This window comes from Ornithodoros turicata, chromosome 2 (genome assembly GCF_037126465.1).
Source record: "Ornithodoros turicata isolate Travis chromosome 2, ASM3712646v1, whole genome shotgun sequence".
Lineage (NCBI taxonomy): Eukaryota > Metazoa > Arthropoda > Arachnida > Ixodida > Argasidae > Ornithodoros > Ornithodoros turicata.
Window position 1 is genome coordinate 111,168,249 of NC_088202.1, and position 21,801 is coordinate 111,190,049.

Sequence of the window (21,801 nt, forward strand, 5' to 3'; positions counted from 1 at the left end):
GTCGCTTCCGGTCATGTTTCCTGATCCCGCGGACGATGCCGTTCCTTCGCGGCACACAGGGCTGAACTGTCCCTTAAAGGAATGTGAACGATAAACATACGGCAACCTGAAGGCGTAGTTGTGCCCGTTACTCCAAAAAAGTAATTGGTTACTGTTCCTCTTCTGGCAAGAATAATTGATTACTGTTACAAATTACTCTACTCGTAATGTAATTAAGCACTGAGAAGAAAAGCAACGCGCTACTCGGGTCGTTAGTTTCAATTCATGCAAGGACTTGCGCCTCCCTGTTGCTTAGAAAAAAAAAAAAAAGAAAAGAAAAGTACGAACTCCCAAGTGATTGCAACAACTGAAATAACGCGAAATACTAGCGCATGAGAAGTAGGCTATTACAGGGCAGGGAACCGTTATTTTTTGGGGTTCGGTTCAAGTTCCGGTTCAAGGTTATCGGTTCGGTTCGGTTCGAGTTCAGCTCAACCAAAATAGCGGTTTGAAACCGATATTAATCGGTTCGTACCGGTTTACGTGTGCTGTGCTAATCAGTGTACAACATGTGAGAGGTAATATCAGGTTCCGGCGATGGCTTGCCCTTTCCTCTTACTCCCCCGCCTCTACAGTTCATAGGTACAAAGAACCATGCAGTTGACAGCAGATCATCCTTTACTGTACCGAAGTGCTGGGAAATGGCGTACAACATACCATTGAACTCCATTTCAAAAGGCTATCGCCGGTATCGCCAACTTCGAAAGAAAAACAGAGAAGAAAGCGGTCACGTGGTAGATAGGAGTATCCCAGAGTCCCATGCGCAGGCCGGAACGCTGATCCCCGTTGAAAAAAGGGTGAGAGGTCGCCCCCTGTATTTCCTTCCTCCATGCTCTGAACCACACGCCAACCTCTTTCCTGTGATCGCAGAGTTCTGCGTTGCTTGTGCATGTCACTGTGAACTATTAAAATTTACGTCACCTTCACACTGTGATGCTGAATGAAAGGAAGCAGCCGAGGCAACAATGCAAAGCGTAGCTGTCGTTTAGCACATCTTTTTTTTTTTACACCTAGAGTTAAATATACAAAAAATGTACAGGGATATCGCGAACCTTTTGGAGGTGAGGCTATAGGAGGTGGATGGACTTCTTGGCTTATCAATTTGTCCGCTCTATGAATTCGGCAAGTTCAAAGCGATGCAGGGAGCTGGTGCGCGGCAGTCGAGTGGGAAGGTGTAGGCGTTTTTACCCTCTGGCGATCCGGTTACCGCATTACATTTTTTTTTCGGTTCAGTTCCGGTTCGTTCACGGGGAGAGAAAAAATGTTTACGGTTCTGTTCGGTTCCGGTTTCGACCCCTGGCGCTATTATGATATGTCTCAACAGAATGAGTCAAATAAGGTTGCTATTTCCACAATAAAGCAGTAACTGCTTCGAAATAACAGAGTAGTTGAGTTTGAAGAACAGTTCTCTCTTTTTCTTTTTTTCTGTCATTTTGCCGTACTTTCTAATTAATATCCCGGCGGCTACGCTGAAAACCCACTCTACGGCAGCGCTTGATGGAAGTGTTGTATCTGAGAAACACTTTCCGTATGATCCGGCAAGGAAGTGCAAGTAGGTACCTCAGCACAACAGCATACCCACTGCCTTCTACCACAGGCATCGCGAAGCTGAAGTCGACCTCCATGTCTTCCGTTTTGGATCGTGTGTCATTGCCAACTCGAAGCCCCTTACAACGTGAGAATGCAGCGCTAAGAGAGACAAGTATAGTCCAGCCGACTGCACGGCTACTACAGGGTGTTTTATTTAAGTTCAACACCATGCCGATTTCACGTCACGTCAGCAGGCAGGTCCCATCGACATCCCAGATTTTCATCATTTTTTATATTCCTTTTTTTTTCAGCGATAGTTGTAAAGTGGAGGTATACAGGGGGGGGGGGGGGTGAATTCCGGAATCGGCGGAAGAGTGTCTGAAGCATCCAGTAAAGCCCTTCCGCCTGCGCCTCACAGAGGGCGCCACAGTCTCACGTTGTAATGCATAGGGGTGACACAAACCCACCATTGTTGTAACTACCCTAAAGCGGGTATTTTTCGCAAAACTGCCATCTTGTCCGGGTCACACGTCATAGGGAACGTCATTTTGGGGTCGTGTGACCTTGTTTACATGTCGTTTTGGCGCTTGCCGACATATTCCGATCGGCATAAAGCCAAGAGATGAACGTATATTTTGCCACCGTAAACTATACGGTGCTTCTTCCGCGACATTGTAGCCATAAGTTTAAGTTTCTCCTAATTTTAAGCAAATCGCATGCGCTCAGTGTGTCGTAATGCCGGGTCGTCATCGCATCTTTGGAAGTATACAGTACGAGGCCTCATGTACAAAACTGCGCCTTTCAATGCGAGATTATGGGGTAAAAATAATTACCGAGGTCGAAAGACGCCCGAAACGGTGCACGGAAACAGTAAACGCTTTGTTTACACTCTCTTTTGCAGCCCATCACGGGCGCGGCCATCTTTAAGGTCACGTGTGCGTTGGCGTTTCCTGTGACGTGCGACCAGGACCTGTCCCGAACGCATCGCGTTCGCCCGTTCGCCCAGCACGCTTTCGTCTATAATACATTGGATGCCATCCTTGTGTTGTAATGTCTGTTGCGGATGCGGCGAGGAAAGAACCCGTCACTCTTCGCATGCGCTCTGCCTACTGTCTCGCCTTGGCTAGAAAGCAAAACAGACAAGACACATTGCTCGCCGAGTTGTGCGGTTGTTTTGGTGGTTGTGCATTGTGCCGTTGTGCGAGGAGTTGTCCGGTTGAGCGTTGAGCCGGGTCTTTCCGTGTGTGTATTTTCTGTGCTCCCCATACTCAAGGGATATGATTCTTACATGTCGACCCTTTTATGCGTCGTTTTTTTTTTTAGTTCGGAGACTGCTGCATGGGCGCAAGATCTACGAAGTCATGTACAGGTTGGGACAAAAGTTTGCGGAACACGCGGCGACAAGCTGCGTACTTCTTCTACGGTGCGACACCCTAGCGGCCGCCGGAAGCGGGAGAGTTCATTGTTTCGGAGGGGTGCAACGGTGCGCTGTTAGAGACACAGAGTGGCAGCTTCCACTTCCCAGGCACACCCAAGCGACACCGGAACTACCACTGTGTGTCGCTAACAACGCACCGTTCCACCCCTCCGAAACAGTGAACTCATCCGCTTCCGGCAGCCGCTATGGTGTCGCACTGAAGAAAAAGTACGGCGCTCGCGTGTTCCGTAAACCTTTATCCCAACCTGTACTACATATACAATCATGCAAAGTACGCATAGTAGAACGGAAGAAAGTCAACGAACCGGTGAAAAATCTTAAGGGAAGAGCCTCAGGCACAACAGTAGCAGATAAATACGCTTGTTATTTGGGTTCTTCTTCCTCCACAATTTGTGGAAAAAAAATGTATTCCCTGTTAGCGTCGCAAAGCAGCTGTGGTTATGAGCGGCGTGCAGATGTGGACAGATGGAGAGAGGACAGCAGGAAGTAGAGGGGGACAGAGGGGTGGTTTAATATGCGTTATGGGCCGACTGGAAAATAATCTCACATTTCTGCTACAAGCAACACCTTCTCTGTAAACAGGCAGTTGTTTGTTGTATGTTGTTTGTTGTAAGTAGTTTGTTATCTTTAAAATAAATAAATAGGTAAAAGATGCATGTATGGACGCCCGCACCAACATTTCTGCGCGGGAAGAAAACGAAGGCTGCAAGAGCACTGACGCGAGCTAGTTGGTTTGTATCAAACGTAGACATTATGCGGAAGCAAGACAAGACGCCACACAGACAACCGCTCTCTATGCTTTATACGCTACGCATTGTGAGCTAACGTACAAACTTCCGTCTATACCCGGTGTGTTCCCCATAATTATAGCAGAGTCACGTTCTTCACCGCGAAAATGCAAACTTGCAACCTGCCAGCTTTGGAAGTTTTTGAGTCTGGAATCGTTTTGCGGAAAGCGAGGAGACATTGCACTCCTGGTATTGTTGAACCACTTCTAATACCCTGTCACACGGCAGACTGATTGGCACTCCCAACGAATGACAGTCGCACCGAAAGTCATTCGTTTGTCTTGCATTAAACTACACGAAGAAACAGGATGTCATTCGCAAATCATGTCACTGTCGATAATTAAGACACCAGGGCCGAACATATGAAGTATTATAGAGGTACATTACTTGTGTTTTTATTTTGTTTTATTGAAACTAGCGAAACATTAGATTATTTCACAAAATCGTTGCGCTTCCAACGGCACTTAGTTGGCTAAGTATCACAAGCAAAGACAAGTAAGAAGCCCATCTTCCTGCTGTCCTCTCTCCATCTGTCCACAACTATTACGCCGCTCATAGCCACAGCTGCTTCGCGGCGCTAACACGGAGCAAAAAATATCTTTTCCACACACTGTGGCGGAAGAAAATGAAAATGACAGGTGTATTTATCTGCTACTGTTGTGCCTGAGGCTCTTCCCTTAAAGGAGTACAGAGGCCCATTAAAAAAAAAATCAGATTAAGACATCTGATGAAAGTGTGTGTGTCATTTTACCGAATAGCGCGTAAGGTTTTGATGTGTGCAATTTGTTTCCCAGAAAAGAAAAAGAAAAAAAAAACTCACATAAACAAGGCTTAGCGCGTTCACCCTTGACTTTCCACTCCAGGTGTAACGAGGAGGAGAAGATATGATGACACGTCACCGATGACGTTGCAGGGGGAACTCGTTCAGGTTTGCCGGTCAGTGGGGGTCAGCGTCAGTCCCTTTGCCGCAGTAAACCAGTTTTGACAGTTCTCCCGGAGAATTGGGGGATAGAAAGAGCGGCCGAATCATGGCCGAGCCAGGAGCAAGGCTTTTTCAGAACCCCGAACAGCCGAGTAGCAGACGACAGCGGAGTAGCAGACGACATTTCTCTGGACTAATCAGCGGGCGTACACCCTGTAGCGTCAGCGCGAGGTCCCAGGCAGATCCCAGGCTGGTACTGCTCTCCACCGCCGTTGCGCACGGTCGCTTTTTGCGGCGTACTTTAAATTCAATTTCTGCGACAAGTAGGATTCTGTGGTGTGAATTACTTCTCATGGTGCATCTTACTGGCCTACTTAAGTTTTATAGGAAGAAAACAGGGTGTTCAAAGCAACTTCTGTGCTACTTTAACATTTCTCCACCGGTTCGTTGATTTCCTTCCATTCTACTATGCATACTTTGCATGATTGTATATAGCACATGGTTTCGTAGATCTCGCGCAAATGCAGCAGCCTCCAAACCATACAGAAAGACGCATGAAAGGGTCGACATGTAAGAATCATATTCCTTGAGTATGAGGAGCACAGAAAAGACAGATACACATACACACGGATGTGGAAACATACTAAAAGACGGCTCAACCGTACAACCCATACCACTTTACTGTTCACAAACAAGAGACGCCACCTGCGCATGCGCGGGGTTGGTGTGGGCAAAACACACTGAACGCAACGTGTGAATGCTTTCCGCAAGTGCGACATCGGCCGTGTTGCAATGCTCTCGATTATCCCCTTCCACAATACCCGAATAATTTAGAACTCTGAAGGAATCAGACAAGTGTCGTTACAAGACGTTCACAAGCTGTTTATGAACGGTATACAACACGACGATCCCTTTGCTCTGCGCGTCGACATGTGGACAGCCCAGCAACAGATATGACGTCGATCACAATCTCATTGTAGTTTGTCTAATATTTTCTCCTAGCCAGTTCACTGCTGATACTGTGCAAGCGTACAAGTCACTGGAAGCGCACAATTACTTCACCGATGAGTTGTTTGATCGGGACGTTTCTGAAAACAGTGATGATTTGCTACCGTGCACCGATTCATGTTAGCGTCGTTTATTTGTACACATGTATCGTGAGGGAATCTCACAAAGGCGATGTCAGGGAATCTTTCATTTTAGCTGATCAAAACGATTCAAACACACAAAAACGATTCAGAATAAAACGATTTCTTTGTTCCGCGCTGCGCAGAAAGTGATGAAAAGTGATTTCGTCACCCTTTCCCCATCGAGTTCCGTACACGAAGGATACACTGCTTTGCGGCATGCCCACTTTGTATGAAAACGATCACTCAAATCACTCCAATTGATTGCTGTTTTGCCCACATCAAGCAGACGATTTGCTGACTGCAGCGCCACCGCAAAAGTGTGACGTCAGGCTCGCAAACTGGTCTATATCTAGACGGGTAGCAAAACTCCCATAGGACCCTGCGTCTTCAGAATGAAGCCATGATAGAGATCGTCCACACCATCCATCCGTTGCGCGGACTACTACGATTGTAAATAAATGACGTTAGAGATGACGTACGAAAGTACGATCAAGGTTCTATGAGGAACACGTCTGGGTGTATGGTGTATGCTCAGGAACGATTATCATTCCATTGAACCGGAGCACACTGGTCAGTCTATTGCTCATGGCGAAAACCACTAACGCAGCGTCAGAGTTCAACATCCATGGACAGCAGCCGTAGCAGCGTGCTCTCCAGGCACGCCGGGCGGCCGGAGTGTCCAGGGACGCACTGCAACGTGACATCATGCTGTTGTGGAGCAGACGAGTGATTTATTCTAATGGATCGACGTGCAAGTGGCAAGATAGATTCTAGAGGAGCACTATCATCCTTTCCTCTTTCCTTGTTTTCGTTTAACGAACTTGCAAATGTCATTTAGAATTTCCGGAAGCTCCACTTTATCCTTCGAGCAGTCTAGCACTGGACGTGCTGATCAAAGACCTCCCGCGTGCTCTACAATTTCGCTGTGATTGTTTTCTATTTTTGAAACGCACGATACTTTTTGGATATTTCGCCACAACCAAGGTGCAGAAATTTTTAAGCTGGAGGCTTGCTCTCTTATAGTGTGCCACTGTTTGCCACGTGCACGCGCCTTCTTCCTGTTTCTATGGAGATCGAGGGACATTAGCTGTTCCATAAGCTGACAACGCTCATTGCGGCCCAGGTGCACATCCGTATCGCGTAAAAGTAAACATTGTGACCTTTGTGAGGCCTTCGATTATAGCTTACTGACACAGTTGGCAATGAGGGTGCGAGACACACGGGAACGATGAGAATAACACTGGCTAAATATGGCTCGGAAGTTCAACAGTGATGCCAGCAACGTTATGTTGTGGGAAAACATGTCGAAGCGCCTCGGATGAATTTGATAAATTTAGCCCAGCAATAGATTATGGCAGTGCAACATACGAAGCGATGGCAAGACGTTACAGTCATGCGAACCCTGCCGTTGATTTCCCGTGTTGACCCTGTTGTTGGACACTGTCAGTGAACCTGAAAGAGCTCTTTATCGCTTCCATTCTCGGTTCTGAATCCCTTAACATATGATTGTTGACGCATGCAAATGAAGAATTGCAAGATATTAGTTCCTGTTTGTCATTGGCTTTCAAAGTTTTCTTGTTTTCTCGTTGACTAATGGAAAAGAGGAAATAATGGAGAGCGCTTTCAATAGTTATCCGCTTGCAAATGATATTAACTGATGTCGGTGCATTGGAGACGAAATTTTTGCAATTACGAATCTTTGAAAACAACATTCGTATTATGTTTCAGGATGCGTGGCTACATAAAGTTCTGGCTTAATGAATGGGATATCCTGGTTGATCGTTTCGGTAAGCCTTCCTGCATCATTTGGCTAGTTGAGATTAGTTCTACGTGGAATCTTTTCACACGATAAACCCTTTGAGCTGCATGCCAAAACGATTAGACAGTGTTTTCCACGGCTAATCTTACACTGGCGTTCCCTCTGCCGTTGACTCAATCTCAAATGTCTTTTATGCACAGTTGTTATTTTATTTTCCTATGTTATTTTCTCTTGCTTTTTCACAAGTTACAGCAAAATATTATTAGGTCTCAAATTGTTAATTGTCTCCTCAATTTATGAATGAGGTACAGGACTCAAGTGAACACTTTAAATCCTTTGGGCTTATTGAGGAGCTTATTCTTGCAATGGGGGGGGGGGGGTACGGTGGCGATGAAACACCGCAATCATCATCGGCAGAACTGAGGTGTTGCTGATGCTGGCGAAAAGAAAAAAAAAAGGAGAGATTGAATTCCTCACACGACAAATTCAACTACTCCCATAAACAGACCTCCCTCCCCTAAAAAAAAACAAAAAAACGCAGCTTTCGCGCTAAGTATCGGCCAAAGGCCAAATCATCGGTTAACATAGCGCACAATGCATCACAAGGTCCTAATAACCTGACTCCAACGCACTACCCTGAATAAATGTCACAAGCGCCTGCAAGGCAGCATCACTCTTGTCACGTGGCAAAGGATCCAGATCAAAGTTGCGGTTGTCCAGTCGGTCGGGGGCACATTTTATGGTACCCCTTTGAGATGCATATCTGAAGCAGTGCACGCAAGAATGTGCTCGGTTGTTGTTGCAATGTAAATGACGAACTATGTAAATTAGCATTTCAGTGTTTTTATAGAAGCAATGCAATTGTCGCCTCGTGATACGCGCACAGTGACAAGTTTTGCGCAGGAAAGCAGTTGTTTGCACATTCATGACTGGGGATCGCCCTCTCCGACCACCCTGATGATGCTTGGTGAGTTGGAGTTGTTCAGACGTGCTGGAGCTTTCGATTTCCGTGCTGCGGCTGCTTGGAACCGGTTCTGAATCCCCAGCCCCCCGCCCTGCCTACGTGCAGCTCTGTCTCCCTTGATGTCCGAAAGGTTCGATGATCTGTAGCTTTCTCCGTCTGTGACTTGATATTTAGCGCACGACACACGGTACAATGCGGTGACAATATACGTCATTTGTTTTATGCAGCCTCTTTGACTTGTTTGAAGCCTCTCCGCGGCTCATCATGCCAAGAGCGTGCCGGGTGCAACGAGGGTGCCAAGGGCCCGCGAGGTATCGCTCGTCAATGACGTGGTACAGCATATGTGAATACGGAATAAGTGGTTGTACAAAATGCACTTGGTCTAGTCGTTGAACAAATAATGATACACAAACGCTTCTTTCGCGAGATTTCTATCTATTTAGCAGACGACATTTACGTCCTCGGTATTGTCTCCGACACAGCGTGCTATTTTATGGACTAGTAATTATTAAAAGCGCCTGAACATAGAGTCGGCAGTTTCCCCATAAAGTAGGGAGAGCTGACTGTCTAAAACAGCAGTGTTTCCAACGGTGAAGAACACGGAGCCCATCCTCATGCACTGCACAAGATACGCATCCCAGAGGGCTAGACTGAAATCTGCTCTCGCCCTCTTGGACAATAGAAACTTCGCAGCAAAGGCCCTGGGCGTTTGTGGACCCAAGAAGAGGGACACGGCCACGGCGTTGTCGGCAATTGTAAGCTTCATATAGTGGGCTGTGCCATGGAGACAGTCTGTTAGCCTCGTGCGCTACATGCACGTTATTGGGTCCCTGGTTCCTTGTTTTGCTTTTATTGCGTCATCGCGTTTCTTTTAAAGGCATAGGTTGCAGTCGCTTTATGAAGGTTTTTGGTCATACAATTTGCAGCCTAATAACACCTCGTGATATCGTCATCGCGTATTTGTCGAATAAAATAAAGCAACAGAAAGCTACTACATTTGAGCGCACAAATGAAGACGTGAATACCGGGCTCTTACGCATGCCCGCTTCCGGATACAGTATGTTGACGAGTGCGCGAGGCTGGTGTAGTATAATTGACAGCACACATGACCGGCAATCAGAGAGGCGTCAGTTCGAGTCGCGCCACTGGCACTCGCTGACTTTTCGTCGATTGACGTGCTTCAGATCACTGCTTGGGCGTTGGTGGTGCCCTAATGTTGTGTTGCCCTAACCAGTGGCGAATAGGCAGAAAAATATTTTGTTCTACTGGACTTTAGATGGGGAAGGTGGATTTCACTCTTGTCTCCCTCTCCCAAATGCACTACTGAAGGTACGATTTTTCGGGGAGGGGGGCTGCACCCCCGAAACTCCTCTCCCCCTCTGGCTACGCCACTGATTCCAATTGTTGTTCGTTCAGCCTCCTCCACAATTTACGTCGCAAATTGTACGAATTGAAAAGGCGCAAGCGAACCAAAACTCGGCCGTACTTCCAGTCCAAATTGTCGCCAATGCGGCGAGCCAGAAACGGAGGAACACGTTATAACGGTGCGTCCGACTACATCCGACGCCAGACGGGAACTCCAGCAAGCAGTGCAGCACCCTGGAACATAAGAGCTACAGATTTAGTAGATCGTCCATCCGCGCGGAAACCTCCAGCGCCGCCAATCCGTACAGGAAGCCCTGCTGGAGTTTATGAAGGCAGTGGACCCTCACGGTCGGCTGTAGTGCAGGAAACTGCGTAACCAGACGTGTGAGCCTTCCCCTTCCCCCGACCCCTTTCATCCCTTCCCAGAGCAACCTGCCGCCAATCTAGGCAGGCAGACCGCTCAAGTTCGATTCCGGTCTACAAACATCGCGAACTGCGTCCTCCCTCTCTAATGAGACGCGAGCACATGCTCGCCGGTCGTACGTGCACGGTTGGTCCGACTCCGCTCCCTGCACGGTGAACGCGCTATATATTCTGTTTTCGCCGTACATTAGGCGAATCAGGTGTCGCTTATCGTAGCAACGAGCAGTGATAGAGGGCGCTGTGTAGCAAGATTAAAACTTGATGTCGTTCTACGAAATGTGCGCAGAGGACAACTCATGAATCCAGAACTTTCAATGCCTGCTTTCTGCGCTGTTGGAGAACCTTAATACGGTATCAGAATTCAGCCCGATTCAGACGTGTATTCTGATGAGGAGAATGACTTGACCGTCACCCAGGGAAGGATAACGGACGTACTTTGGTTACCGTTTCCGTTTTCGTTACTGCTATATTTTCGTTTCCGTTATCCGTTTCTGATACCGGCCTTCCAATTTCGTTTCTGTTACGTTTCCGTTACTGTTTCTGGTAATGGAACAGTTGTTACAGGGCTGGCAGGAGGACGGCCCGTCCGTGTCTATCAGCACCCTGTTTTGCCCAAGTGCTGTTTCGGTGTCACGCGTGCACACTACACAAGTAATTTTACGTCGTTGGGATGCGCTCATCTTGCAAGATAAAAAATTAAAATAACAAGATGTAGGAACATGTCTTCAGACACTCGGAGCCCAGCAACTCAAGCTGGGCGTAACCTTCATCCAATGTAGCATTTATAAGCGAACGCTCTCAGTAGTAAATGATACTGCCCTGGTCACGGTGAAATGAAAAAGAAAGTACAAAAAAAGTAACAAAAAATCGTAGGCTGTCACCCTCGTGCTATGGTGGAGTATAGTCATCTGCTGATGTCATGGAGTTAGGAGGACTGGGATGAGGTAAGCGGCGGATGCACCCTCGATGATCCAATATTGCGCCTTCTTTCCATGCTCTCGTGTAGTATTTAGAGCATTACTGGGAATGGAGTCATCAAAATACAAAACCAAAATATGAAAAGACACTCAAATGTCATCGCACAATAGTAATAGCCATTACCCGAATTCAATACCGGACGATGAATTCGTTTCCGTTTCTGTTTCCGGTAATGGAGGACCGTGGTATGCGTTTCCGTTTCCGTTATCGTTACCATCTCCAATTTCGGTAATATACCGTTTCTGTTTCCGTTACCGTTACCCTTCCCTGCCGTCACCATAAACCACAACGACTCGCCGTTTTCGACGGACCCTGTACCAGTGCGCGCGGCGCTTGAAACCGAGGCCTCGGACCCATACACTGAAGACTGTCGAACTCAAAGTAACGAATGATTAGTTTCTAATAGGTTGTCGCACATTCCTATATCTGTGCCACGGGTGCACGCGTAGCATGAAACATGTTGCAGGTGCACGTGCGGTCGGTGCCGCCCGCAGGTGCCACTCCGAGTTGCCGCATGAGCCGTCTTTTCGTGTCGAACATTCCTGGCTCAAAATGATGAGAACATATCGTGCTCGAGCTGGTCTTCCTCCACTTGATTTTGCGCAGCGCCATTTCCCACTCCAAACGACGTTGTTTGTCCGTCGGGAACTGGAAATACGCTACGTCTGTTGTTGTATCCGACCTGTTGCCACAACTGATTATACAGCATGTCTTACCGACCATCCTGGTGGGTGTAAGATCAGTGTGCGACGTAACGAATACAATTGCTACGGAAAATTTCCTTCGTCAAAACTGCCAAAACACACAGCAAAGCAAGGCGGACGGCGCCGGATATCTCGCGGCTTACATCACACTCAGTGTTGCTTGCAGAAAAGCGCTCGCGACTCGCACTACCCTGTCACCGAGCGCGTCATACAAGAAAATCATTTTTATCAAGTTTGACTCAGTTTTCGAAGGATATATTTTACAGGCATGGTCGTTGATCGCTAAAGGTGACGAATATTCGAAAATCTTGGAAGGGATCTTATGCAGATTCTCCCTTTAAGGAATCAGGAGCTCAGAGGTACAGACATGCTTCTAAAGGCTGTAAAAGGTGTATGGAAGACAGTGTAGCACATAGAGAGTGTGGTGTCAGAGTCCTGTAGGCATAGAAGAGGAATGCCACTGCCATAACTCGTGAAGCATAAAATGTGTGGGCTGAAAAGATAGGACACTGTAAAAGCGGTAATCTATTGCGCCGCGAGGGACGTTAATTACGGTGTGCCATGTACCGAGATTTTAATGCACGTTAAAAAAACCAGATGGGGAAGATTAATCCACAGGCCAACCACTGCGGCGTCGCTTATGGTTATAGTTGTCTCGCAACGCAAAGTCGTGAATGGTCATATCCATTGGGCGATATGGAAGCAAAACCAACCGTGGTAGTCTATATTTCAATCCACGGTCTTCATGGGACGGCATTCAATATTTTCTATTGAATTTGTTTATTTATTTATTGTTAGAAGCCCAAAGGCCAGAAGGCATTACATGGGTGAAGAAAACACAAAGAAGATTACAAGAACTGCAAGAATTACAACAATCACTGAATAATCAATGTGGCTGGGAGGCCAGATACTCTAGACAAGCGCCCAAATTGAAAGTACAAAATAAGAAGATGATTATGTGCGCTACGAAGTAAGGCGATGCGCTGCTGCCGATTTGCAAGAATGATCATGAATGGATGCGATTCCTTCGGGCAACGAATCCCAAAGTTTGGTGGCGCGCGGGTAGAAGGAGTGAAGGAATGCGTTGTTGTGACAGAAAAAATGGTTCGCACTTGTGAGAATGGATATGAGGAACTTGTAAGAATTGGACTTGATACTTATCCCCAAAGAAACACCATTTTTCTCCACATATATGTATATCTGTTTGGTCCTTCAGGTATACTCCTGAGAACTCCAATGGTTTCCACGAGAGAACTTCGTACGGTTTGGCTTCACAGAATGCATATCAGGTAATAGCTGAGGCAATAGGACCATTACTAACGCCACTGCTTTATAAAGGAGAGCTATATGGCTGAGTAGTCGCCACTGTAAGCGCTGTGGTCTTACCGTCACGCGAGTCTAGGACACAGGACGTCTACCAACCTGGAAAACCGGGAATCGTCAGCGAATTTCGATACGACTGGAAAACTCAGGGGATTGTCAGGGAATTTGCCTAAGAGCAGCTGAAGTCAGGGGAAATTGCAGACAAGTGCCGTGGCGATGCGCAACGAATCGCCAGTGCCGATCAGTGGTTGAGTGGCCACGTCGCAGCAAAGTTGCCGTGGAATAGCTATCCGCCAATACGACAAGCTCAGAGGCAGAAAAAATCATTAATACTCAATATAAGATCTGTTTTATGAGGGACCTGTATCAAAACCTAGCAGCAGGCACCAAGTTCCCTTTTGTTTCGGTTAGGGAATTCGCTTGAAATAGTCAGTGAAAACCTGGAAAAGTCGGTGAATTTGGTAGACGACCTGGTAAACTAATAATGTACTTTTTGTTGCTATTGACAATTATAAATTTACTTGGAAAACTCTGCTCTCAAATTAGTAGTAAAACAAAAAATATCAGGACAGTGCAGCCAAACTTGAGGGCCATCTTAAATGTGAACATCAATATCAGAAAGCGTCGGCACGGATATCTCCATGCTCGCAGAAGGGTTCCGCAAGTGGCCAGAAGTCCTCCCTTGTTACGATGACAACATTGCACGGGCCTGGCTCGTTTACCGAGTACGATCTTATCGCAGCATGGGGGTTGAACCGCGTAAGTCCCCCTAATTAACAACATGACCGTGAATAATACGCTCTGAAACTCTGCATGACGTGCGTGTCAATGCAGTTAGGATATAATTACTAACCCTACGCCTGAGTAGCGTGCAACGGAGACTTTATGGGGTGTGTCCGCATCAATTTTCGAGGCGCCACAGAGACGCACCGAGTTATATTGGCTGTTGGAGAACCTATTAAAGCGACCGGTGCCCTCGTGTCGGTAAAATTAAACGGAAGGCACGGAGGACAGCCCTTTCGCGGAAAGTTTCCTTCGTGTTCTCAATGAAATAATGGGATATTCGAACAACTTCGTAGGGCTGTATTTCTTTTATACGTCAGGATATAAGCTTTCGTCGTGATAATTTGTGCATGCTACTGGGTGGGCCATTTCTTTCGCAGGGTGAACCAACTACTCATACACGTTTGCTTCCGCTGATACGAGGAGACTGTTTCACGTAGCTTTTTTTATTTTTTGAAATTTTTGCGCAGGAACTGCAAGAAATAGGAAAAACATGCCGCATTCGCGTTGCACCGCGCCATAATTCAGAACTGTTGTCGTCGTCGTTTGCATTGCACAAGTCATCTGGATAGATAGGTAGATATATAAATTGATTAACGAATATAGAAATAATGAAGACAAAATTTCACATACATTCTCTAGAAAACGGGCCTCAAACACAGATCGAGTTGCGGGCCGCATTGGCATTAGACTACATCATGGAGGTTCGCAGGGAGAGAGAGAGAGAGAAAACGAAAACTAATTGACCGTAATTACGATAAGACTCCCCAATATACTGTAAGAAGAAGATATATGTATACTAAAAGCAGAAGGGTGTATTTCTTGTCAAGCTGGACGGTGTGTATGAAATTCATTACTGGTGAACTCCCTTTGACACATCGAGAGAAATAAGTAAGCTGCCTTCCCAAATGGCGCACTGAAGAAATGTAAAACGATCGAGTTCGAGCGAAATACATTGTTTTTCACAGGATATTATGGCTGTTCAGGAAATTATCTTCTACGTACTGTATTGTCGCCATTCCTTACAGCTCCAATTTGAAATTTGAAAAGGAAATTCGGGCTTGTTGCATTGATATGACTGGTTGAAAAAAATACAGTAGTCCTTGCACGTAGTTGTTCCTTCCTAATTTCGCGTGGCCGACAACGATTATTAGAGAAGCTGCTGCTTCTATACGCCCGTAAACTGCCGGTTCACCAAACTGGTCATTGGTGTCACACAAATGTGAATGGAGTCACCTTACGTGGAAATCTACACCCAAATGGTCATTCGTATAGGCGTGCACGACGACCAGATTGCTGTGGTAGTAACTTTTTTCTGAGGTTCATGAGCAAAAGAAGAGCTCACAGACGGCCGTGCCGCCTGATATGGGTAAGGAACAGCACTGCACCATACAAAAGTAAAATCAATATCTGAAAACCTCGTTTCATTCGTAATTCTTCACTGAAATTTTTGAAGGGGTTTCCTTGCGTTCGGTGGTCAAAGGTCCTCCGGCCAGAGAATAGCTCACGGCGGGTCGCGTGTTCGATCGAGACCCCTTCTCTAGATGTTAGATTGGTAACGAAAAATGTGAAAAAGTCACAGGATGGTTGTATAACGCGCAGCCTTTCAGCGACAGCACCAACGGCATTGGGCGGTGATTTTAACCGTCCAATTCTTGTCGAAGCAGTAAATGGCATGTCAACGACAGCGTTGTGAGATCATTCTTGAACTACAAGCTATCGCACATCGAGCAACAGTACCTAAATGGCTCCCTAAATGTCTCCCTCAATTGCCTGTAGTGAAGCCCTTTGTGACTCCTTCGGCTTTCACTTGCTTTGGCGTTTTTTCTCCTTTTTTTTTTTCCCCGCTTCAGCGGCACGTACTACAGGGTCTTGCCGCTGAATCCGCCTTGCCTCTGCTTCGGCGGATCGCACTTCGGGGTCTTCGTATCTGTGTTATTTTCTTCGGCACGACGTTGAGATTCTGACGTCACACTCTCGCTTCGTCGCGACGTCGCGCTTCCGTTCACGTTCGCGCGCCTGCCGCAAAGTTTTTACGTCAGCAGGGCCCGGTATCTCGAAGGTGTCTGAAGCAGAATCACTAATGGTGTTTTTCTACTCAAGCGCCATGCTAACATTGTCCTCCTCCTCGTCGTCGTCACTAATACTGTGTCCGTTTTGTCCTTCTGCGGATAACACCGATGCCGCGATCTCGGGAAACGACGCACTAACAGCTGTCCCTGTAAAAGGTAATAATATCTTTATGACAGTTTATTTATTTATATAATTATACCTTTATGACAATAATAATTTCTTTATGAAAAGATAGACCAGTACCATTCCAGCTTCGTTGTAGGGCACTGTCCACAGTTGCAGTGTATTTCACTTCCTGTGGACAGCCGCGCCATAGTTGCACAGTGTCGCGACTTGTGACAAAAACGCTTAGATTGAGTGGAAAATCATAGAGTATTTTGCGAGCAGAATTAGTTCCGGATGGCGTCCATCGGTAGGAAACGAACAGAATATGTGCAGTGTACATATACGTCAGTAATGGAAGCAGAAACACAGCCTCTCGCTGCTCCTAAAATGTACGTCTTTTTTCACCAAAGTTTAATTTTAAATTTTTTATTTTATTTTTTATTTTAAAGTTTAATTACCTCGTATGTGTGTCAGTTGAGGTGTCGTATGCTAGGGCCCCCTCTTATTGTTAATTGTCACTCTCACAAGCGAACCAAGTCAACTTAAAACGGAAATTGTCATTTACAAGACGACGCCCTATTGAAAAAAGCACTAGAATCATTCTGGTGTTTTAGGTTGCTGTGATTTGGGACATTCCTGGTGCTTTCTTCTCTGATGTTAGGATTAGAATTCCCTGGTGTTCCTAGTGTCTGTTCTCTGATGTTCCACACCAGGACCTCTGATGTGTGTGCTCTGGTGTTGCACACCAGGATCCCTGGTGTTCTGTGACGCTCCACTGTTGAACATTATGATGTCTCATGCGTTCAATCCCGTGATGTACTTGGTCCGTCAGGAACCTCACAATGCACTAATAGCTGTGCATAGCTGTAGACGTGTGTGAGAGGGAGAGAAAGCAGGACAGTGCAAGCGCGGCACCACTGTCCCGTTTGTTTTTCTCTAAGCGTTCAAAACTATGCACAGCTTTCAGAGCCTCGTGAGGCCGCTCAGGAGCCAAGTATCTCACGGGATAGAATGCGTGAAACAGCATAATGTTCAATAGTCGAGCATCATAAAACACCACGAAGGGATCCTGCCATGCATACATGAATATGCAACATTCAACCAACACGGTCTGCTCGTTATTCCGGTACTAAAGCTGCTTGGGATGTACTCATTAATGTTAGCGACTCATCAAACCAGTCAACAATGCAACAAGATATCAAAGGTGTCTTTCTACTGCAAAGGTGTCCCAGCTGAGCAGGCTACTAATTGTTTGCATATAGTATACTGAGAATCAGAAATGGGAACAGACAGGCACGTGTAACAAAACTGTCTATATTGATGATACACATTGAGGAGAAGTATGCACTCCACAATATAAAAGTACAAAAAGGAGCAATGTTTTTTCTTCTGCGAGTCTGAATACATCACATGCGACACAGTTATCATTTGGAAAAGCATACCCGATCCACTCTTCAGCCATTTTCCGTCCTCTCTTCTGGTAGTCCATATCCCATGAATAACCAGTTCACATGATGCCGGACGAAACGCACATTCAAAGACGTCACACCAACGACCAGTCGTCACATCTACCCCGAATGCATCTCTTGTATTTTCTCATTCTCCCACTTGTGCACAGGTTGGAAAGCAAACTACGACATCTAATGCAGTACTTGAGAAACACATATTCAAAGTTGTTCACATTCGTGCGCAGTTTTTATGTTGAAAACCAGGACGGAACGCTACCTCAACCACCTCGGCCAGCTCGTTGAGTTCAAACATACACTAATGCCGATGGCGCTGTCGCTGTCTTATGTGACAATGAGAGCGTAAAGTTTCGTTTTCAAACTCGAGTGAATGCCGCAAAACGTGTCAAATTCGCCACTCGGGGGAATTATTTGCGATGCGAATTATTATTCCTTTGGAAAAGAAGTTGCGCTAAGGAACTCATGATCATTGTAAATAGCGGTTTTCATGGTAACAACGTGTAGTGCTCGTACCCTGGCGCCTGTAGGTCTGGTGTCTGTGAACCACAGCAGACCGCTCTAACGGTCACATTAAAACACTACTCACCAAGCATTCTAGAATGCACAAGAATCATTCTGGTGTCGTCGTTGTCCACTCTGGGGTTGACATCAGAAGAACTCGACAGCACAAGAATCACCCTTGCGTCACGCCAGAATTTTTTGATGTGCACATTACAAACATCAAAAGAGTCTAGTGTTAACGCCAGGAACATTAGGAAATACCAGAATAATTCTGGTGATTTTTTTCAATCGGGCGTTTTCTGAATAAAGTACCAGTTTGGGTCTGTTGGTCACACATGATGCAATCGCTAAAACACTGCTAAAAAACAATAAGGACGACAAAGGGGTGCGTCCGTCCTGTGTCGTCATTATTGTTTTTACTACTGTTTTTGCGAATTTTATCGTGACGTTTTGCGATTGCAGTCAACACAACCAGTCTTAGGCAGCTGCCTTAGACTGCCAAAGGCTTCTCACGTTTAGAACACGTTACGACATTAAACATGAAAGCAACAAATTAAAAATCAAGGTTTTGTACAGCAGTCACAAACGTACCTCACACGGAATTGCTCTGGAAAAAAGAAGCGAGAGCTTTTTCTGCGCTTTTTGAGCTTTTTCTCAAAATCATGTCGCCTCTGGACAGTTTACTATTAATTCCCCCTTCGCCAAAACGAAAAGGAAAATACAAGGTTACTTGCTAATGACACCGAATATACACAATGCACGTGCAGTAACGGCTATGTTCTACATAAGATACAGATATTTGTGTCGTATCGCAGTTTCTTTCACTTCAACTGTGGTCAATACGAGACGTTCATAAGGGCAGGGGTGTCATGCTGTCTGCTTCGTCGAAAAATACATAGCAGATGCACGCGGGGACACACAGGACTACATGAATGGGACTCTGAGAAAGGAAGAGTGAATATAACCTGTATTATTCGTATTACATATGTTGTGGCACTCCCGATGTCTGGAGAGAATGCATTTTGAACCGAAAAGCTTGGGAATCAAGTATCAAGGATAATGTATTGTACAGCACTGTGCACACATAACAGTAACACGACCTCCGTACAATCGGTGGCCCCAGTAGAAAGTGCGCAAGGGTTCCGGACAATGCGAGTTGCAAACATGAAGGTCAGGTTTCGACTAATATGTTTACTACTCGCATCGTGGCGAACCCTTGCGCACTTTCTACTGGGTCCACCGATTGTACGTGTTACTGTTAAGTGTGCACAGCGCTGTACCACATGTTAAAAAATACAGGTTTATCGAGACTGCTACGCCGAGCCCTGCAATAATGTGCCTCTACAGCAAACAAATACTCGAACAATAATTGTCAGGTGGAGGAGAATGTGAACGAAAGTAACTTAGAAATCTCAAGTACACGGACAAAACATAATATATAACATCACAGAAGGTGAACATAATTAATGAGCATAAATGTGTGGCGTACGACTGAATGGAAGGGTGAGTGTAAGCTCCCTTTTAAAGCGTGGATTTTGGATGCATCTTAATCCAAGCGGCGAAGAATTCCGTATGTTAGATGTTTGGCTGCCGATGAGAAACAATGGCACCTGTCCGGATACATTAGGGATATTCAATGCTTGCGTTCGATGTCCGGACATAAAATATTTGGAAATTGGCCAAGGTGGAGTAAAAACCTTACGACTCGAGTACATAATTAAGAAACGAAAACTTTCCAACCTTAGTCCTCGTGGTGGGTTGATATAAAGCGCTATTGGGCTACACGATGAGCTAAAATCGCCTTTCGACGTCCCGTATCACCTGTCTTACGCTTGAAAGTGTTGCCCCAATATTGTATTTCAAGGTGGACCATGTGGTGCACATGTTTATTACTCGAAAGAAATAGTCTTGCGACACCTGGGGATTTGAGATGAGTTAAACCACGGAGTGTCGATTTTAGACAGCCGTGTCCCCTCCAGTACATATGTCATTTCTAACAGCGTACGGCAGAGCCCCGTATTCGAATAATTCCAAAGAAAGTTTATTAGGGGCGTAGTATAATTTATGCATTAGTTAGTTAAGGAGACTCGATATTTATGTAGGCTACGATGTCATTAAGTTGCAGTAGCGTAAAAGCAAAGCTGACAGAATCACCAGAGGTAAAATCCATGTTGATTCGCAGGGCTCTTTTGGATCATGAGACGGTGTTGTGAGGAAGAGCGATAAGTGATGGCAAAGACCTCTAGTGCATATGACAAACGTGAGTATATAAATTCATAGTACCTACACAGTGGGTAGAGAACCTATGGGAATTAGAAAACGGAATTCATGAAAATGGAAACCATATTAGGAAAGTGGAAAAGACATGCATAGCAAGCATCAGAGATCATTCCACATCTGTGCGTGATCTCTTGCCCTGGAGCGATGGGACTTGACACGTTTCTTTTCGAAACGATCGCCTATGTGCTGACTAAAAAGCGTCCTGACTCCTGCAGCGATAACTTCGCTCGTCGTATCTGGCTTTCTCGCCATCTATGGAGCAGTAATGAAGACATCACACTCCATCGGTTCGCCAACTGTTCGACAGGTGGACGTTCTGTACCGGTGCGTATTTGCGCTAAAGGAAGGGGGGCTCTGATGCGCTTCGCTGTGATTCATATAGCAATTTGTCTCCATCTCAAAATAAAGCTGTTGTTGTTAACTAACAGCGGTACATTTTGGACTGTGAGCCTTTATTGACCATCAGCTCAGTTTCTTCCCTCCTTTAATGCAACCAGTGTCGTGGTGGTGGTGGTCATGGTGGTGATGACGATGGCACTGTGCCGACATTTGTCTGAGGAAATAACCCAGGGAAACACCAAGAGAGCACAGCCGGCGCCCGGATTCGAACCAGGATAATCTCCCACTTTCGGCGTGGAGTGCTAGTGCAAATGTGTGTAAACCACAGTCCGGCGGTTGGAGCCAATGGTGAAGTTCTAAGGTGGCCACGAGGGCAGTAAATGCAATGGAAACAAATAATTTATGTTAAAGGCCATGTCCGTTCGCACGTGCTCAGCAAGGGACAGTATCAACACCAATTGTGCAGCACTGGGGTGACACACTTAGAAGAGAATGGTTACAAGAGAGAGTTTCAGAATACAGTATACTCAAGAGATTTGGGCCCCCAGAGAAACAAGAGGTCGTCACTATGCGTGCGAAGAACCCAAACGGTGTTTTGCGCAATACGCAATGACGAATCATTACGTCTTTGGAACCGCAAAGCGCTTGCGTAGCCTATTATAAAGCTCTCTAATTGGATATATACTATTATTTTCATTGACAGCTTAGCCGGCGATTCAGGGCATGGCGCTAAAGAGTGGAGTTACGAATAAATCCACGCCAATTGTTGTTCTTCATAGGGCCGCATTCGCTTAGTGTTTGGACGGGACGGGACAAGACAAGGATAAATGCTGACATGTTGTGATGGGCTTACGTACACTTATATGACAGGGTTATAGGGTTATTCAAGCA

General features: G+C 46.0%; 1 long non-coding RNA gene across 1 annotated transcript in view; it reads left to right on the plus strand.

Moving 5' to 3' along the window:
- Nucleotides 1–21,801, plus strand: part of LOC135385962 (uncharacterized) — a 195,763-nt gene that overhangs the window by 31,926 nt on the left and 142,036 nt on the right. The window contains exons 2-3 of the long non-coding RNA XR_010420542.1: nt 7,576–7,634; nt 20,474–20,551. This is a non-coding gene — a long non-coding RNA (uncharacterized LOC135385962). The remainder of the gene's footprint in view (nt 1–7,575; nt 7,635–20,473; nt 20,552–21,801) is intronic.